We start from the raw sequence: 20,364 nt of genomic DNA, 5'->3' as shown, positions 1-20,364 counted from the left end.
GGGCGATGCCACATTGGATTTGGTACTGGGTAATGAACCCGGCCAGGTGTTAGATTTAGAAGTTGGTGAGCACTTTGGTGATAGTGATCACAATTCGGTTAGGTTTACCTTAGCGATGGGCAGGGACAGGCATATACAGCAGGGCAAGAATTATAGCTGGGGGAAAGGAAATTATGATGCGATTAGGCAAGATTTAGGATGCGTAGGATGGGGAAGGAAACTGCAGGGGATGGGCACAATCGAAATGTGGAGCTTATTCAAGGAGCAGCTACTGCGTGTCCTTGATAAGTATGTACCTGTCAGGCAGGGAGGAAGTTGTCGAGCGAGGGAGCCGTGGTTTACTAAAGAAGTTGAAGCGCTTGTCAAGAGGAAGAAGAAGGCTTATGTTAGGATGAGACGTGAAGGCTCAGTTAGGGCGCTTGAGAGTTACAAGCTAGCCAGAAAGGATCTAAAGGGAGAGATAAGAAGAGCAAGGAGAGGACACGAGAAGTCATTGGCGGATAGGATCAAGGAAAACCCTAAGGCTTTCTATAGGCATATCAGGAATAAAAGATTGACTAGAGATAGGTTAGGGCCAATCAAGGATAGTAGTGGGAAGCTGTGTGTGGAATCGGAGGAGATAGGGGAAGTGTTAAATTAATATTTTTCGTCAGTATTTACAGTGGAGAAAGAAAATGTTGTCGAGGAGAATACTGAGATACAGACTACTAGGCTAGATGGGATTGAGGTTCACAAGGAGGAGGTGTTAGCAATTTTGGAAAGTGTGAAAATAGATAAGTCCCCTGGGCCAGATGGGATTTATCCTAGGATTCTCTGGGAAGCCAGGGAGGAGATTGCAGAGCCTTTGTCCTTGATTTTTATGTCGTCATTGTCGACAGGAATAGTGCAGGAAGACTGGAGGATAGCAAATGTTGTCCCCTTGTTCAAGAAGGGGAGTAGAGACAGCCCTGGTAATTATAGACCTGTGAGCCTTACTTCGGTTGTTGGTAAAATGTTGGAAAAGGTTATAAGAGATAGGATTTATAATCATCTTGAAAAGAATAGGTTCATTAGAGATAGTCAGCACGGTTTTGTGAAGGGCAGGTCGTGCCTCACAAACCTTATTGAGTTTTTTGACAAGGTGACCAAACAGGTGGATGAGGGTAAAGCCGTGGATGTGGTCTATATGGATTTCAGCAAGGCGTTTGATAAAGTTCCCCACGGTAGGCTATTGCAGAAAATACAGAAGTATGGGATTGACGGTGAATTCGTGCTTTGGATCAGAAATTGGCTAGCTGAAAGAAGACAGAGGGTGGTGGTTGATGGTAAATGTTCATCCTGGAGTATAGTTTCTAGTGGTGTACCGCAAGGATCTGTTTTGGGGCCACTGCTGTTTGTCATTTTTATAAATGACCTGGAAGAGGGTGTAGAAGGGTGGGTTAGTAAATTTGCGGATGACACTAAGGTCGGTGGAGTTGTGGATAGTGCCGAAGGATGTTGCATGTTACAGAGGGACATAGATAGGCTGCAGAGCTGGGCTGAGAGATGGCAAATGGAGTTTAATGCGGAAAAGTGTGAGGTGATTCACTTCGGAAGGAGTAACAGGATTGCAGAACACTGGGCTAATGGGAAGATTCTTGGTAGTGTAGATGAGCAGAGAGATCTTGGTGTCCAGGTACATAACCTGGGTGGCAATTTTCAGGGATTTAATAGAGCTGTTAAGAAGGCATATGGTGTGTTAGCTTTTATTAGTAGGGGGATCGAGTTTAGGAGCCACGAGGTCATGCTGCAGCTGTACAGAACTCTGGTGCGGCCGCACCTGGAGTATTGCGTGCAGTTCTGGTCACCGCATTATAGGAAGGATGTGGAAGCTTTGGAAAAGGTGCAGAGGAGATTTACTAGGAAGTTGCCTGGTATGGAGGGAAGGTCTGACGAGGAAAGGCTGAGGGACTTGAGGTTGTTTTCGTTAGAGAGAAGGAGGAGAAGAGGTGATTTAATAGAGACATATAAGATAATCAGAGGGCTGGACAGGGTGGATAGTGAGAGCCTTTTTCCTCGGATGGTGATGGCAAACACGAGGGGACATAGCTTTAAGTTGAGGGGTGATAGATATAGGACAGATGTCAGAGGTAGTTTCTTTACACAGAGAGTAGTAGGGGCGTGGAACGCCCTGCCTGCAACAGTAGTAGACTCGCCAACTTTAAGGGCATTTAAGTGGTCATTGGATAGACATATGGATGAAAATGGAATAGTGTAGGTCAGATGGTTTCACAGGTCGGCGCACCATTGAGGGCTGAAGGGCCTGTACTGCGCTGTAATGTTCTATGTTCTATAATGACGCAAAATATTCATTTAACACTTCCCCTACCTCCTCTGATTCCACACACAACTTCCCACTACTATCCTTGATTGGCCCTAATCTAACTCTAGTCATTCTTTTATTCCTGATATACCTATAGAAAGCCTTAGGGTTTTCCCTGATCCTATCCGCCAATGACTTCTCGTGTCCTCTCCTTGCTCTTCTTAGCTCTCCCTTTCGATCCTTCCTGGCTAGCTTGTAACTCTCAAGCGCCCTAACTGAGCCTTCACGTCTCATCCTAACATAAGCCGCCGCCTTCCTCTTGACAAGCGCTTCAACTTCTTTCGTAAACCACGGCTCCCTCGCTCGACAACTTCCTCCCTGCCTCACAGGTACATACTTATCAAGGACACGCAGTAGCTGCTCCTTGGATAAGCTCCACATTTCGATTGTTCCCATCCCCTGCAGTTTCCTTCCCCATCCTACACATCCTAAATCTTGCCGAATCGCATCATCATTTCCTTTCCTCCAGCTATAATTTTTGCCCTGCGGTATATACCTGTCCCTGCCCATCGCTAAGGTAAACCTAACCGAATTGTGATCACTATCACCAAAGTGCTCACCTACATCTAAATCTAACACCTGGCCGGGTTCATTACCCAGTACCAAATCCAATGTGGCATCGCCCCTGGTTGGCCTGTCTACATACTGTGTCAGAAAACCCTCCTGCACACACTGGACAAAAACTGACCCATCTAAAGTACTCGAACTATAGTATTTCCAGTCAATATTTGGAAAGTTAAAGTCCCCCATAACAACTACCCTGTTACTCTCGCTCCTGTCGAGAATCATCTTCGCTATCCTTTCCTCTACATCTCTGGAACTATTCGGAGGTCTATACAAAACTCCCAACAGGGTGACCTCTCCTCTCATGTTTCTAACCTTGGCCCATACTACCTCAGTAGACGAGTCCTCAAACGTCCTTTCTGTCGCTGTAATACTCTCCTTGATTAACAATGCCTCACCCCCCCCCCTCTTTTACCATCTTCTCTGTTCTTACTGAAACATCTAAATCCCGGAACCTGCAACATCCATTCCTGCCCCTGCTCTACCCATGTCTCCGAAATGGCCACTACATCGAGATCCCAGGTACCAACCCATGCTGCAAGCTCACCCACCTTATTCCGGATGCTCCTGGCGTTGAAGTAGACACACTTTAAACCAAGTTCTTGCTTGCCAGTGCCCTCTTGCGTCCTTGTAACCTTATCCCTGACCTCACTACTCTCAACATCCTGTACACTGGCACTACATTTTAGGTTCCCATTCCCCTGCTGAATTAGTTTAAACCCCCCCGAAGAGCACTCGCAAATCTCCCCCCCCCCCCCCCCCCCCCCCAGGATATTGGTACCCCTCAGGTTCAGGTGAAGACCATCCTGTTTGTAGAGGTCCCACCTACCCCAGAAAGAGCCCCAATTATCCAGGAAACCAAAACCCTCCCTCCTACACCATCCCTGCAGCCACGTGTTCAACTCCTCTCTCTCCCTATTCCTCGCTTCACTATCACGTGGCACGGGCAACAACCCAGAGATAACAACTCTGTTTGTTCTCGCTCTAAGCTTCCACCCTAGCTCCCTGAATTTCTGTCTTAAATCCCCATCTTGCATGGCTAGTCTAGAGAAGCTGTGGTGGTCTCCTTGGAGCAGAGAAGACTAAGAGGAGATTTGATCAAGGTATTCATTCATTCTATCCAAACTCAATTTTGAAGAGGAACTGTTTCCAGTGGCTGAAGGGTTGATAATTGAAAGTCCCAGATTTAAGGTGTTTGGCAAAAGAACCAGAGGTGACAGTGTTTAGAATTTAGAATGCACTGCCTGATCGGGTGATGGCAACAGATTCAATAGTAGCCTTCAAAGGGAATTGGATAAATACTTGGAGGGGGAAAAAATTACAGGGGTATGGGGAAAGAGCATGCGAGTGGAACGAACTGGATTGATCTTCAAAAGAGCCGATGCAGCCACAGTGGGTTGAGTGGCCCCCTTCTGTGCTGTACGATTGTGATTCTATAAAGGCACGTTGTTGGGGTTAGGTGATGCAAAGCTTATAAATGCTGTCGGTGAGAGATGAGGAGTCCTGTGATTTGTGTTCCATGAAGAGTAGTATGATGCAGTTCAGCTTAACACAGTAAGTGTTTCAGTGAAGAGGAAGCAGTTGTTAAGAGAATCTATAACCACGGTAGTATTGATAAATTTAAAAGAAGTTGTAAGAAGGAGCTGGATAATAATTATTCTTGCGTCCTCTCCAGGAGAGTGGGAGAATGGAGGAAAGGCATCCACAGAGATGGAAACAGTATTCAAATTTTGAATGGACTTGGGATTTAGAGAGAGTGAAGAGTTACAAATGAGAAAAGAAATGTTTAGTTGGGGGAGGGGGGAGAAAAAGAGGGAAACAAACTTCTTGGAGGCAATTTTAGCAATGGAGGTTACGTTTTGCTGTTTGTATCAGTGGCAGCAAGTGAAGTGCATTCCCCTGACTGAAAATTCTGTGAATCATACTTTTCCTGTCTTTTACTTGAGAAAAAGAGTCATCCCAGTATGAACAAAGACTTTTAATCATACTTCCTTTTTCACAATCATTAATCATGTGGTTTTAATTTTTGGTGGAGGCAGAGTACTCAGTAAATTTCCATTAGATTTTTTTTCTAGAGTGAAATATGATTTTTTAATCTAAAGTTATGTTTTATATTAAATACATAGATCTGGATAGGGGTGAATACTTCTGAGAAAGTACTTTTTAAAAATCTAATCTGAAAGACAAACAAAAAACTTATAGTGCCTTTCACAATCACAGGCCATCCCCAAAGTGCTTTACAACCAATGAAGTACTTTTGAAGTGTCAGCACTGTTGTAATGTAGGAAACACGGCAGATAATTTGCACAGAAGGTCCGACAAACAACAATCTGATATTGATCAGATAATCTGCTTTTGGTAATGTTGGTTGAGGGGTTAAACATTGGCTAGGACATCAGGGAGAACTCCACTGCTCTTCGTCAAAGATCGTGGGATCTTTTACATCCTTCAGAGAGGCGCACGAGGCCTTGGTTTAACATTTCTTTGGAAAGTCGGCACCTTGGACAAGCAGCTCTTGCTTAGCAACAACCTGCTCAGTGATGCTCAGTTTGGGTTCCGCCAGGGCCACTCAGCTCCTGACCTCATTACAGCCTTGGTTCAAACATGGACAAAAGAGCTGAACTCAAGATGTGAGGTGAGAGTGACTGCCCTTGACATCAAGGCAGCATTTGACCGAGTATGGCATCAAGGAGCCCTAGCATAACTGAGGTCAATAGGAATCAGGGGGAAAACACTCCGCTGGCTGGAGTCATACCTAGCACAAAGGAAGATGGTTGTGGTTGTTGGAGGTCAATCATCTGAGCTCCAGGACATCACTGCAGGAGTACCTCAGGGTAGTGTCCTAGGCCCAACCATCTTCAGCTGCTTCATCAATGACCTTCCTTCAGTCATAAGGTCAGAAGTGGGGATGTTCGCTGATGATTGCACAATGTTCAGCACCATTCACAACTCCTCAGATCCTGAAGCAGTCTGTGTAGAAATGCAGCAAGACCTGGACAATATCCAGGCTTGGGCTGATAAGTGGCAAGTAACATTCGCGCTACGCAAGTGCCAGGCAATGACCATCTCCAACAAAAGACAATCTAACCATCTCCCCTTGACATTCAACAGCATTACCATCGCTGATTCCCCCACTATCAACATCCTAGGGGCTACCATTGACCGAAAACTGAACTGGAGTAGCCATATAAATACCGTGGCTACAAGAGCAGGTCAGAGGCTAGGAATCCTGTGGCGAGTAACTCACCTCTTGACTCCCAAAGCCTGTCCACCATCTACAAGGCACAAGTCAGGAGTGTGATGGAATACTCTGCACTTGCTTGGATGGGGGCAGCTCCAACAACACTCAAGAAGCTCGACACCATCCAGGACAAAGCGGCCCGCTTGATTGGCACCCCATCTACAAACATTCACTCCCTCCACCACCGACGCACAATGGCAGCAGTGTGTACCATCTACAAGATGCACTGCAGCAATGCACCAAGGCTCCTTCGACAGCACCTTCCAAACCCGCGACCTCTACCAACTAGAAGGACAAGGGCAGCAAATACATGGGAACACCACCACCTGCAAGTTCCCCTCCAAGCCACACACCACCCTGACTTGGAACTATATCGCCGTTCCTTCACTGTCGCTGGGTCAAAATCCTGGAACTCCCTTCCTAACAGCACTGTGGGTGTACCTACCCCACATGGACTGCAGCAGTTCAAGAAGGCAGCTCACCACCACCTTCTCGAGGGCAATTAGGGATGGGAAATAAGTGCTGGCCTGGCCAGCGATGCCCACATCCCGTGAATGAATAAAAAAAAAAGCACTCTCTTTCCATGCTGCACTAAAGCGTCCCCCTACATTATGCGCTCAAAGCTCAGGTGTGGGACTTGAATCCTTGACCTTCTGACCCAAAGGCAAGCATGCTACTACTGAGCACTTCTGTATTGCCCACTGCAATAAATGCTGTCCCTCGGATATTCTTGGATTATGTAAAGGTGGGTGGAGGGGCAATTAGATCTATTGTGAATGTCTACCAGAATGAATCATCGATTAACCGCTGTCATATTCCAGTTGTAACCTTTGTTTGCAACTTGCAACTTTCCCTGCCCTTTCAGAGATGGATGTACATGAATTTCATGTAACTCTGGCTGCTTCAGTTTTATTTGGCGTTTGGTGTTGGGGGGCAGTAGAATTTGACTTCCAGCAAAATCATTTGAAAGGAACAGTTTATCTCACTGGGTGATGCTGCACAAGATATTCCTGCGTTCAAGAAAACTTAATTGAAATGGTAAAAATATGCCTTTTGTTTGCAGATGATTATTCAGGTCTTGCATATGTTGGCTAATATTTGGCATTGACTCGTAGATGTGTCTCCTGAAAAATGAAGACTTTTTTAAAATTCATGTGCTGAATGTGATATATTAATGATTTTCAACCATTTGAGGAGTAGTTATCAATGTATAGGTATAAATAATCTCCTGCAACATGACTTATGATCTGAGGGACGAAATGTAAATATTCCCCTCATTGCGTTTGTATTGTGCTGGATGTGAGGACCAGCCCTCGGGCAGGCAGAGTAAGTGGCAACCAAGGACAAAGAGTGGCAGTAATGGCTAAAGCTCTTAGGTGGGGCTGGGCGTGAGCAGTGGGCAAGGTGTGAAGCCTTGCAAGTGTTCAAGGATTACAAAGTCAATCAAACCCTATGTTAGAGTGGCAGACACACATCTGCTGTTGCTCTTGGTTGTTTAATAGTTTGAAGTACAGAATAAACATGCCAAACCGAATATATGGAGGATAGCTACATCAATATTAGTGTTTATAATTTGAAAGATAACCTACAACCAATAAAATATCTAACTATATCATTATATTAAGTTATATGGAAACACATCTTTTGATGTAAATGTTTTGATATACAGTTGCTGGTGGGTCTCGCATGGTATTGCTCATGGACAGTCCAGTTTCGCATGTTTTCTGTAGTCCCACAGCAACCTAGGTGGTTTGCCTCCTATCGTGCTATATTGCATTGTATATATTCTGTATTACATGACTCACTCAAAATAAACACATTGTATTCCTTGCTGCTGCATAAAGGTCTCAGCTGTAATCCAGGTTATTTACAGTATAACCTTTACAGGTGTTATTTAAGTCAACCATTTTACTAGATCTGATGCTCTGCACTTTTCCACTGCGATGCTATTGTTGCAACAAATGTGCAGCTGAGAGAGAATTTTTTGAATATATCCAGTTGCTTAAGTTTGTCGCCTGTTGTACATAGCCACTCCTCTAAGTTCATGATTAAGTCTGGCGATTGAGACCAAGGGTCAAGGTGATCAAATGTATTTAATTTAGCTCATTTTGCTACAGCAATTTTTATTTTTGAAGGATAAGAAAACAACACTAATAATTTAAAACTAGGTGCCATGCCATGAGTGCTTGTATTGTAAAGTTGCTAAAAGGGTGTTGCCTGCCTCTGCAGATTTGCAGCAATGCTGGCAGCACTGTGGGACGGCTTTAGATCTAGGAGTACCCTGCTCTCCATATTGTTTACTTTTCCAGGTATAATAACAGCCATCCACAAGGGGTGGGGGAAAGGGTGACAGCAATGAGAATTTGGTGTGCATGTTTGTTTGCATCCTTGCTCAAGTCAGAGCTCAGCTGGGAACATCAAGCCAGGCAGTCAAGTGTTGGGAAAGGTCGATCAGAACTTGGGGATGGGGGTGTTCATAAGGCGTGGCTGTTTCAAGCAATGTGAGGATTAGTTGTATTGGAGCAATTGGAAGATGGAATGTGTAAGTTTTATTTATGAATTGTTATTTTTTTCATGTTCTCTTATTAGGGGCGTGTAGTGGGTGTGAGAAGAACTATGGTGTTGACTGTATGTCAGAAAAGTTTAGGAGCAAGTTTTGAGATGAGGGGAAGATTGAATACCAATTAGCAATGAGAAGAAAAGTACACCGGGAAATATCCAATTACAATGCAGAAAAATAGAACCTGCTTAACAATTGAGGAAAGGAACTGATATATTTATGGAATCGGGCAATTTAATTTTATAGATTTATTTTAATTTTTTTCAGAAAGAACAGATTTTAACACGGCTTAAACAGCATGTAAGTAAAAATGTTGTTTTTTGTTCCAATGTATCTTCCCACCTTCGGTGGTTATTGATCTCCTGGCCTCTGGAGCATCCACAGTTTTCATCACTCCAGCTTTGGAGGCTATGCTTTTCACTGCCTCGGCCTTAAGCTCTGGAATTCCCTTCCTAAATGTCACCTCTCGCTCTCTTTTTTTTTTATAGGATTGTAGGCAATAGGAGCAAAAGTAGGCCATTTTGTGCATCGAGTCTGCTCGGCCATTCAAACAGATCATGGCTGATCATCTACCTCTGCCATTATTTCCCACTATCCCCATATCCCTCAATGTCACTAGTATCCAGAAATCTATCTATTTTTCCGTCTTGAACATACTCAATGATTGAGCTTTGTTATGACCAAGTGGCTGGCTTGCTTTGTTCAGGGTTTGCTTGGAGGCAGAATTGTAGTTGGCTCTCTTCCCCTGGTCTCTGGCTGTAGCAGTCTATAGGCTTGGAGGGTCCACAGTCAGATGGTTTTCAAACTTGATGCTTTCTGGAGAGAAAGAAAGAAAGGGAGGCTCACGGCTTTCTCTTCTGCAATCTCAGTTATTGCTTGTCTCTTGAGTGTAACAAAACTCCCAGGGCTGGATTTTTACCTTATGCGGACGGGAATTCACTACCAACGTAAAAGTTGGAGGCGAACCTACTTTGGCCTAGCCCTGGAATTTGTCCTGCATTTTACGGGTCCCCGGGCTTTAATTGTCCTGAGGCGGGACTTCCACCCGCTTGAGGGAGGAGGTCCCGCATCAGTGAGCTGCCGGCCAATCAGTGGGCCAGCAGCTCTTAGTCCCAGCAGCGCTACTGGGAGTGGTGGCCACTGCTGGAACTACAGGCCAGCCAATGCCATGGAGCCTGGGGAAGAGGTAAGTTGGGCTTGCCTCACCGGGGGATCGGTCCTTCCCTGGTGAGGCTGGAGTGGTCGTTTAGGGGAAGGGGGTCGTCTAGGGTCCTGGGGGTGGGTTGGGAGGCGGGGGCGGCTCTCAATCTGGCACCCTGTGCCCGACTGCCATGGCCCCCCTGGGGTGCGGAAAGGCCGATAGGTTTCGTTCGGCCTTTCACGTCCCCAGAACGCCCGCTTTCCAGGGTAAAATACCCGTGGAGGTGGGCGAGGGTCCTTAAGTTGCCACTTAAGGGCCTTTCTTCCCCCTGCCCGCCCACCGTAAAGTTCACCGGAGGCGTGAGCGGGGCGGGTAGGCCTCCCAGAGCCTCCCGCTCAATTTTACGCCGCCCCTTTCGACACCATCCGACCCGCTGGGGCGGCATAAAATTCAGCCCCCAGTTTTTTTTTGAGTTGGACAGACAGTTACATGTTTCTCTCAAACCCCTTTGGGCCTCATTAAAAACAAAGTCTAAAACCTCAACGTGCAAGTGCAAACATGAAAAAAAACAGTGGGTAAGCAAGCTGAACAAACTATTCGCTGCTCACAATGTGGTCTCCTCTACATTGGGTAGACCAAGCACAGACTGGGTGATCGCTGTGCGGAACACCTCCGCTCAGTCCGCAAGCAGGACCCTGAGCTTCCGGTTGCTTTCCATTTCAACATTCCCCCCTGCTCTCATGCTCACATCTCTGTCCTGGGATTGCTGCAGTGTTCCAGTGAATATCAACGCAAGCTCGAGGAATAGCATCTCATCTACCGATTAGGCACACTACAGCCTGCCGGACTGAACATTGAGTTCAATAATTTCAGAGCATGACAGCCCCCCATTTTATTTTTATTTTTATTTTTTCTTTTTTTCTTTTTTACATTTTTTACAATCTTTTTTTTTTTGCATTTATTTCATTTCATCTTAGTTTGTTCAGCTTGCTTACCCACTGTTTTTTTTCATGTTTGCACTTGCTGTTCAATATACAGTCTGTTAACACCTTATCTGTACTAATGCTTTGTCTTTCAACACACTATTAACATATTGTTTGCCTTTACTCCATGACTTTTTGGTCAGCTATGTGGCCTTGTCCAATCTACACCTTCCCCTTTGTTATCTCTTGCCCCACCCCCACCTCACTTGCTTATAACCTCTAACATTTCTAATATTTGTCAGTTCCGAAGAAGGGTCACTGACCCGAAACATTAACTCTGCTTCTCTTTCCACAGATGCTGCCAGACCTGCTGAGTGGTTCCAGCGTTTCTTGTTTTTCTTTCAGATTTCCAGCATCCGCAATATTTTGCTTTTATCTAAAACATTTTTCTTGCTTTAAGAATGAGGGAAATATACTTTGCTTGTGTATCATTTCGTTCTTGTGTTCATAAGCTTAATAGATCATGAGCTTTGCTTCACCGCGTGATAAAAAATAAAGTTTTTGGGAGTGGGTTTGGCTAATCATAAGTGAGCAATGATCTTCATACATAATTTACCCAGGTACAAGCAGGGAAATGCATAGTGTATGCTAACTTAATTCACAGTGCAGGTGCACCTCCCTTGTTCCTTTTGTGCTGTGACAGTAGGCTATAGTACATGTCATTTTAATCTCTGCCAGCAAGCAGTGAATGTGTTATGTTTGCTTCAGTTGATATCACACACATTGTGTTCATGACACAAATATTGTGAGCAGTATTACAAAAACAATTTGCATTTATATAGCATCTTTAATATTGAAGAATGTTAAAGGTATTTGATAGACAAACTCCAAAGAAGACTTTAATTTGGTGGAGTTGATGATCACCTTGAAGAGATTTTAAAGAGGGAGGTGGATTGTTAAAGCGATGTAAGGAACCTCGCAATGTGTCTTCTGGATGATGCCACCAAGGAGCAGCATGCAGATGATAAGTTAGCCACGCGAGGTTCCAAATATGTGCTGATGACACCACCCAGTTCTACACCTCCACCACTTCACTTGACCCCTCCACTGCCTGTGTTGTCAGTCAGCTTGTCCAAAATCCTGACTTTGAGCTGAATCATAGGGAAGACAAAATTCGGTCTTCAGCCACCCCACAACCTCTAACCTAGCCACTGATTCCACCTTCCTTTCCAGCCATCATTTGAAATTGATCAAGGAGCAGCATGCAGATGAGTGAGGTAATGGATTGGGAACTGTAAGGGTAGCAATTACTGGAGATGTTCTGGTTATGTTTGGATAATTAAGAGTGGAGCCAAGTGAGGGAAATCCATTTGAGCTGCACAACTGAGGAGAGCAGTTAGAGGTTGAGGAAGAGTCAGTCAACCACATCTCTATCAGCTCATGTAGGGGTCAGAAGGGAACTTGGGTGGTCAGAAGTTTAGTGGAATGGAGTGAAGTGAGTAGGACCTGTGTCTGTCTCCTGGACAAGATTAGCTCAGACATATGAGGGGAGATTGGAGAGAAACTAGAGAATTATGCAAATTCAGGACTGGTTGGGGGACATGTGGGTGTGGGTCTGCTTGGTGAATAAGAAGAGGTTGATGTGGCTAAAGCAACTTAACAGATTTCTGAACAAGACCTGATTTATGCTCTATTTTGGCCGCACAGATCAAGCAAAGAGAACTATAACAGATCACTCATGGAGTGAAAATTCAATCCTATTCTTAACTATGTATATATCTGACTCTCTTAGTATGGATGAATATGCCAATGCACATTAGTAAATGCAACATGAAATCTGTACATGATGTACTGTTGGTCTTTTGGCACAACATCAGGCAGTAAGAAGGAACTTGAGCGAGAACTTCATCATGGTATACCATCTCTTAAGTGGTCTGGATAAAATAAAACCAGATTTTATTTTGGATAAGCCAAGAAGTTGGGTTCAGAGGAAATCATTAGAATGAATGAACTATAATAAACTTGGAACAGATATCAATTTCCAAAGTAATCCCCCAAACAACTTAACAGACAGAAGTTATTCAAAATACAAATGGTCATGGTGGAAGAATTGATGTCCCTGAGGGATGAGCATCAATTGGCTTAATGCTTCCCACTTTTTTTTTTGTCCATTTTGCATTTCCTTATGCCCTTTACTGGGATTCATTTGAACTAGATTGGAAAAGAGATGCTTAATGCAATTTATATTGTATAAATGAGTTTGGTACTACGTAGGCTTTTAATTGGAACTTAAAGGACTTGCAAACACATTTTTTTGTCTTTTCATCCTTTTTTGTTGTTTACTTGATCTCCCAACATTTGCTCTTGCAACTAAAAGGTTATTTCTATAAGCAGACTGAGTTGTTTAAATGAAACTTTGACAGTTTAGAGGTTTAAGGATGAGTCTCTAATTGGAGTGTATCATTCATTGAAGAATTCATAGATTTCTTACATCTTCCATCCCTTTGGAATACCTCCATCATCTGTTTTTCAAACAGGGAACTGTTTAAATAAGGGGAGGCAGTGAAGTAGTGGACTGGTAATCCAGAGACCCAGTCTAATGTCCTGAGGACATGAATTCAAATCCCACCGTGACAGCTGGTGGAATTTACATTCAATTAATAAATTCTAGAATTGAAAGCTAGTTTCAGAGTCATGGTTCCATGAAAATCATCGATTTTTGTTGTTCGCTCATTTCCTTTTTAGGAAAGAAAATCTGCCATCCTTACCTGGTCTGGCCTACATGTGACTCCAAACGCACAGCAATTTGGTTTACTCTTAACTGCTTTCTCCAATGGCCTAGTAAGCTACTCCGTTGTCAAGGGTAATTATGGATGGGCAACAAATGCTGGCCTTGCCAGTGATGCCCACATCCTATGGAAGAATTTTATAAAAACAGAAACCAGCACCTTTTTCCTTTGAAAAGGAAAATATTTGAAGATCAGAGTAAACCATTTGTTAATGCTTCATGAAACATGTCACTTGGTAACGTACACACCTTCTCACTATAAAGACTCCCGACACCCAAAGAAAATGATATGACTTTTCGTTTCTGTCCCATGGTGATGGTGATGTGCAAGGAAAAGCTTCAATTTAGAACAAAGCAATCTCTGGCGATCTAGCCAATGTGTAATTACCAATGCAGTCACAGAACAAAAGACGTTCTTCTGTGAATTTGTTTTTTAAATAGCTTTACCCTGGCTAAAAATTTGTTTCTAACAAGTCCAGTTAATGTACTTAACAAAATAAATACTTTGAGAAATTGGGTGGCACAGTGGAATAAATACTAATCTTTCATCTGAAACTCTCTTCTACCTGCTTGTTGTAAGCATGCTAAGCAAAATTCTTTTGAATTTCAATCCTGTTCCTCATGCATGTGAACCGCATTACAAGACTGCCTTTGAATTTGGTGATCTTTGAGAGGCCATAGGGTAATGTGGAAATGGATGGGATCACTGCTGCAGAAAACGGGTACTGTCCTGAGATTAGAGGTGATTTTGCTGTCCATATAAATGTTGTACCTTAGCACTTAATATTGACAATGGGTGCTTAAAATGTAAAGTGTTCCATTCACTTGTGTTGCTGAGCTCAAAAGCCATGAGAAAAAAAAAGGCATAAAAATGTACGAGTAGGTAATAATTCCAACCTAGGAAAATCAGTAAGCTAAGTAACTGCAACAGCTATTACGATATAATTTAGTGGACGAATGTTATGGTGAACAGAGCTGGGAGGTATGGAGGAGAGGAAGGGGGATAAATAAAGCTGAGAGAGATATTTGGATATACAAAAACAAACAATATGGGGAACACAACGTTTAGAAAAATTAATCAAAAAATACTCTTATGTAAAATAACAGGGGCCCACAGAGGTGATTTCAATTAGTGCCAGTTCAGCAGAAGAATGCTGCTAAACTCTGTAAATTTTGTTCTCCATCTCAGGCAATGAAAATTATCTTCAGCCAGAAATCTTCTCCCTGCATTGCAGAACTTTTCTGCTGTCTTCAAAAATTTCATTCCACCTGGAACCTTCCCTCTGACCCCTTAACACTCTCAAGATCTTTTCATTGGGAACTGCCAGCAAGACATTTGGAGTAGAAATTGTTCTACTCTGCTCACTCACTCTAACATACCTCCCTCTGAATTTACAGCACTTGGATCTCTCATGTCCACCCCTAACATTTTCATTGAAACTGCTGGCAAGGATGGCATTGTTGTTTGCCAAACCGATCTCTACCTTGTGGTGCTGAGTGCCAATTCTCTATCACTTCCTGCTACCAGAAATTACTACACAAAGGGTTGCGAATCTTTGGAATTTTCTACCCCAGATGGTTGTGTATGCTCCATCATTGAACACATTTAAGGCTGGGATAAATAGATTTTTGGTCTCGCAGGGAATTGAGGGATATGGGAAGTGGGCAGGAAAGTGGAATTGAAGCCCAAGATCAGCCATGATCATATTGAATGGTGGAGCAGGCTCAATGGGCTATATGGTCTGCTCCTGTTCCTATTTCTTCTGTTCTTGTGTGTACCTACCCTAGAACCATGGCCCCACTACCAAACACCAAGTCGTCATTTCCCAGACTGTCTGTCTGTGACCTCATCTGCTCTGGACATCTTCCCTCCATGGCCTCCAACTTCATAGCCCATCAACCACACACAGCCCACTCCTACCTCCTTCCGAAGACTCACGTAGAATTGCCCTGGTAGACACATTGCTTCAGCCTGTTCTTACCCCTGGAACTGATTTCTTCCTAACCTAACTTCCTTTTACTTCCCTTGTCCGTGCACTTCCCACTGACATCTGCGACCCTTCCGACACCCTCTGTCACTTCAACAGTTTCCTGGCCCTAACTGTCTCCTCATCACCATGGACGCCTGGTCCCTTTACACCTCCATCCCCACCAGGGCAGTCTGAGAGCTCTCTGCTTCTTCCTTGTATGGAAGCCCAACCAGTCCCCACCCACCACTACCCTCCTCTTCCTGGCTGAACTTGTTCCTACATTGAACAACTTCTCCTTTGACTCCGCTCACTATCTCCAAATAAAAAGTGTTGAGATGGGCATCTATATGGATACAAGCTATGCCTGTCCTTTTGAGAGTTATGTGGAACATTCTTTGTTCCAATCCTCCCTCACCCCTTTTTCCAGTACATTGAGTATATCTGTGCCGTTTCTTGCTTTTGCCCTGAACTGGAAAACTTCATTTTTGATTTTTCAATTTTCCACCCTTTTCTCACCTTCACATGGTCCATTTCCCTCTCCCCTACCCTGCCTTGACTACCATCTCCATTTATGGAAATAGGCTGTCAACCAGTATCTACTATGCCCACCAACTCCTCCCAAACTTCTTTTTATCTTTATTTCATTATCCCAATTTCTATGTCTCTGTCGCATTTGTCCTGACAATGTCACCTTTCTTGCCAATCCTTCTGAGATGGCTTCCACTATCCTCAACCGAGGATTTCCTTCATCCGTGTCTATCCCATTTCCTGTACTTCTGCTCTCAGCCCTCCCCCCTCCCAGAAACTTGACAACGTTCTCCTTGTCCTTCCATCCATCATCCTCTGCCATTTCTGCCACCTCCAGCATGATGCCACCAAACACGCTTTCTCCTCTCCTCCCCTTTTTCAGAATTCTGAAGTGACCATTCCCTCCATGACATCCTGGCCACTCTTTAATCATCATCTCCCCCTCCTACAGCACCTTCTTGTGCTCCAGAACTTGCCCCTAGCCAAACTGTTCAGTGCAGCTACAACACTGGCATCTACCTGGCGGGTATGCCCTGTACACACAAAGCAGGACAAATGCAACCCAGCCATTTACCGCCCCATCAGTCTATTCTCAATCATCAGTAAACTCATGGAAGGCGTCGTCGACAGTCCTATCGAATGGTACCTGCTTAGCAATAACCTGCTCTGTGATACTTGGTTTGGGTTCTGCCAGGGCCTTATTACAGCCTTGGTTCAAACATAGACAAAAGAGCTGAACTTGAGGTGAGGTGAGAGTGACTACGCTTGACATCAATGCAGCATTTGACAGAGTATGATATCAAGGAGCCCTAGAAAAACTGGAGCCAATGGGAATCGGGTACAGGAGAGAGAAACACTCTGCTGGTTGGCGTCATGCCTGGCACAAAGGAAGATGGTTGTGATTGTTGGAGGTCAATCATCTTCACTCCAGGATATCACTGCAGGAGTTCCTCAGCGTATTGTCCTAGGCCCAACCATCTTCAGCTGCTTCATCAATGACCTTCCTTCAATCATAAGGTCAGAAGTGGGGATATTCGCAGATGATTGTGCAATGTTCATCATTCGTGACTCCTCAGATACTGAAGCAATCCGTGCAGCAAGGCCTAGACAATATCCAGGCTTGGGCTGATAAGTGGCAAGTAACATTCGTGCCACACGAGTGCCAGGCAATGACCATCTCCAACAAAAGAGAATCTAACCATCTCCCCTTGACATTCAACGGCATTACCATCACTGAATCCCCCACTATCAACATCCTGGGGATTACCATTGACCAGAAACTGAACTGGAGTAGCTAAATAGATACTGTGGTTACAAGAGCAAATCAGAGCTAGGAATCCTGCGGCAAGTTACTCACTACCTGTCTCCCCAAAGCCTGTCCTCCACCTACAAGGCACAAGTCAGGAGTGTGATGGAATACTCGCCACTTGCTTGGATGGCTGCAGCTCCAACAACACTCAAGAAGCTCGACACCATTCAGGACAAAGCAGTCTGCTTGATTGGCACTCAATCTACCACCGATGCACAGTGGCAGCAGTGTGTACCTTCTACAAGATGCACTGAGGCAACACACTGAGGCTCCTTGGACAGCACCTTCCAAACCTGCAGCCTCTACCACCGAGATGGACAAGGGCTGCAGATACATGGGAACACCACCACCTGCAACTTCCCCTCCAAGCCGCATTCTGTCCTGACTTGGAACTATATCGCCGTTCCTTCACTGTCACTGGGTGAAAATCCTGGAACTCCCTTCCTAACAGCACTGTGGGTGTACCGACTCCACATGACTGTAGCGGTTCAAGAAGGCAACTCACCACCACCTTCTCGAGGGCAATTAGGGATGGGCAATAAATGCTGGCCTTGCCACTGATGCCCACATCCCCATAAATGAATAAAAAAAAAACACAGGAGATGCAACATTTGCCCTTTATCTCCTCATCTTCCACCATCCAGAGCCCCAAACACAAACCTCCAGGATGAAACAGCGATATACTTGGACTTGGTCATTCTATTAAACTGCATTCTCTGCTCACAACGCATTCTCCCTCTACACTGGGTAGACCAAACAGGATTGGCTGTTTTGCCAAACACCTCCATTTACTCCACAAACGTGACCCCAAACTTTCCGTCTGTCAGTTTTAATTCTCAGCTTCACTCCCACTCTGACCTCTTCCTTGGCCGCCTACACTGTTTTAATCAAACTAACAGCATCTAATCTTTGGATTTAGGCACTTTTACAGCCTTCTAAACTCAACATAATTTCAGATCATAAGCACTGCTTCCATTTTTTTTGGACTGTGGCTGCTGGTAATGATTCCATTATTGTCTTTTGCACCTCCTATAGACCTATCTTTTTCTTCCTTTTAATTGTGCCATTGCCATCCCTTTTTTTGCTTTTCCCTGTGTCCTCTTTTGTCATTTAATCATTCCTGTCTTTCACTCTATCACAGACCTCCTTCCTTGTTCTTACCTCCCCTGCCTCTGGACTTAAAACATGTTTCATATTTTTCTAACTTTTTCCAGTGCCAATGAAAGATCTGAGGCAAGAACTTTTTCTCTTTCCAGAGATGCTGCTTAACCTGCTGGGTATTTCTAGCATTTTTGTTTTAATTTCAGATTTTCAGCAACTCTGATATTATGACTTTGAGTGGTTTAAAACTGTAAGTCTGTCCTTTAGTAGGGAGTGGAAGCTTCTCTTCAAATATCTACAGCTGTCAGGGTGATTAATTCAGCAGTTTCTTTTGGTTTAATTTATGCAGTCGAGAGTACTCTGTGCCCCACAGTTTTCAATTATTTAGCAGTGTGGAAGTATGTTAAAGTCCTTTTTCATATGGCATGTTTCATTGTACGCTGACACCTGGAGGTATTTCATGTTCTTTATGCTTCTGTCCTGGAGATAGGTCATCCCACAACAAGATCTTGCTTGTTGGCAGTGCTGGGATCTGTCCTTTTTTTTTCTGAAGAGCAGCGAACATCACATCATGGAAACATTCAGATTTTTCCTGAAGAACACATTGGAAAAAAAGAACAAGGAACAGAGAGCTGCCGACCTGAGTGGCCAAAGATCCAGGTGGAGAGCAGTTAGCAAGAGACTTCACAACACTGCAGTGAGTGAGGGCATATTGAGGACCCCTTGGGTTTGGAAATCTGAGTTCAGCAGGCAATTTGCTAGGAGATCAGAGGTTTCACCTATCTGGCAGTGGGTTGAAAAGTTTTCAAAGCAGTAAGTGCAGCCATTACTGTTTTTTACATTCTCCAGTTTTTTTTCTCCTTCATGGATGGGGTCTAAGCCCAAACATGCGAGAACAAAGACAGTGCGACTGGGAGGTCTAGGACGATGTTTAAAAACTGACTGGCAGCTGTTAGTAACTGCAAGCAACCCTTTGGGGGAGAAAAAAAGCTTTAAAGAAAAAAAGCTCTGGTTACTGTTGGGAAAATGAACAGCTTTGTAAACAGAACAGCTCTGCCTGTGCAAACATTGAGAGCTATCTTAAAAGGAGTTGTGACTGGATCTCTCAAAAGCATCACACCAAAAAAAACCTGCTAAAGCCATATTTTTAGTAAAAAAGATAGTTATGACAATGTCTTTCAGATACCCAGTAATGGACTGAACATAGCATCTGCATTTAAATTATTCCAACAGCAAATTGAGCTATGTTTCCTAGACATGGAAGTGTCATGTCAACTTGCTTTGTTGGAAATTTTCTTTAATCCACTGCTCAGAGATCTGAATTTATATTTTTTGAAGAAATTTGAGAGAACAGATGAAGGAGGTCTTTATTAGCAGCTTAGGATGGCCACCTAATTTGCAACACTGTGTATCCTACATTGCAAGGCCTGTGAGGAGGGCGAGGAAATGTCTGCTCGTCCCCAGCAAGAACCAAGACCCAGGAAGTTTAAGGGAATTGCATGTTCTTTTTCTTAGCAAGAAGAAATACTGCTAACTACTACGATTGAATCACTTGAATCCCTCTCCCTCTTACTCCTTGCCAGAATTCAGATCCCACCTGTTGACTGACCTTTTTGAAAACTTTTTGGCTAATATTAGAAACCCTGTTGGAGGGAATCCGCTGCATCGCTGTCTGCTAGAGACCCACCAAGCCAATCATCTACGTTTTCTTCAAATTAAAAAGCCTCAGGACCACCGAATTCAGCTAGAAGCCGCCAAATCACCAAACTCCACAGACTGTATACCCCATTTTTCTATGGACTCTAACTCAACCAATCTACTTTTCCCCACTCTGACCTATTTTGTGTGTGTGTGTGTATAAACCCCTCGCATGTGTGTATGTACGAGTGATAGTTGGC

At 44.0% G+C, this 20,364-nt stretch overlaps 1 protein-coding gene across 1 annotated transcript in view; it reads left to right on the top strand.

The window, feature by feature from the left end:
* Positions 1-20,364, top strand: part of tsnare1 (T-SNARE Domain Containing 1) — a 943,563-nt gene that overhangs the window by 39,716 nt on the left and 883,483 nt on the right. The window contains exon 2 of the mRNA XM_068031353.1: positions 8,974-9,006. The gene's annotated coding sequence lies outside the window, so the exon portion shown is untranslated. The remainder of the gene's footprint in view (positions 1-8,973; positions 9,007-20,364) is intronic.

This window comes from Heterodontus francisci, chromosome 5, assembly GCF_036365525.1.
Source record: "Heterodontus francisci isolate sHetFra1 chromosome 5, sHetFra1.hap1, whole genome shotgun sequence".
Classification (NCBI taxonomy): Eukaryota; Metazoa; Chordata; class Chondrichthyes; order Heterodontiformes; family Heterodontidae; genus Heterodontus; species Heterodontus francisci.
The sequence above is the reverse complement of the archived record's forward strand: the minus strand, read 5'-3'. Positions and strand labels throughout refer to the sequence as shown.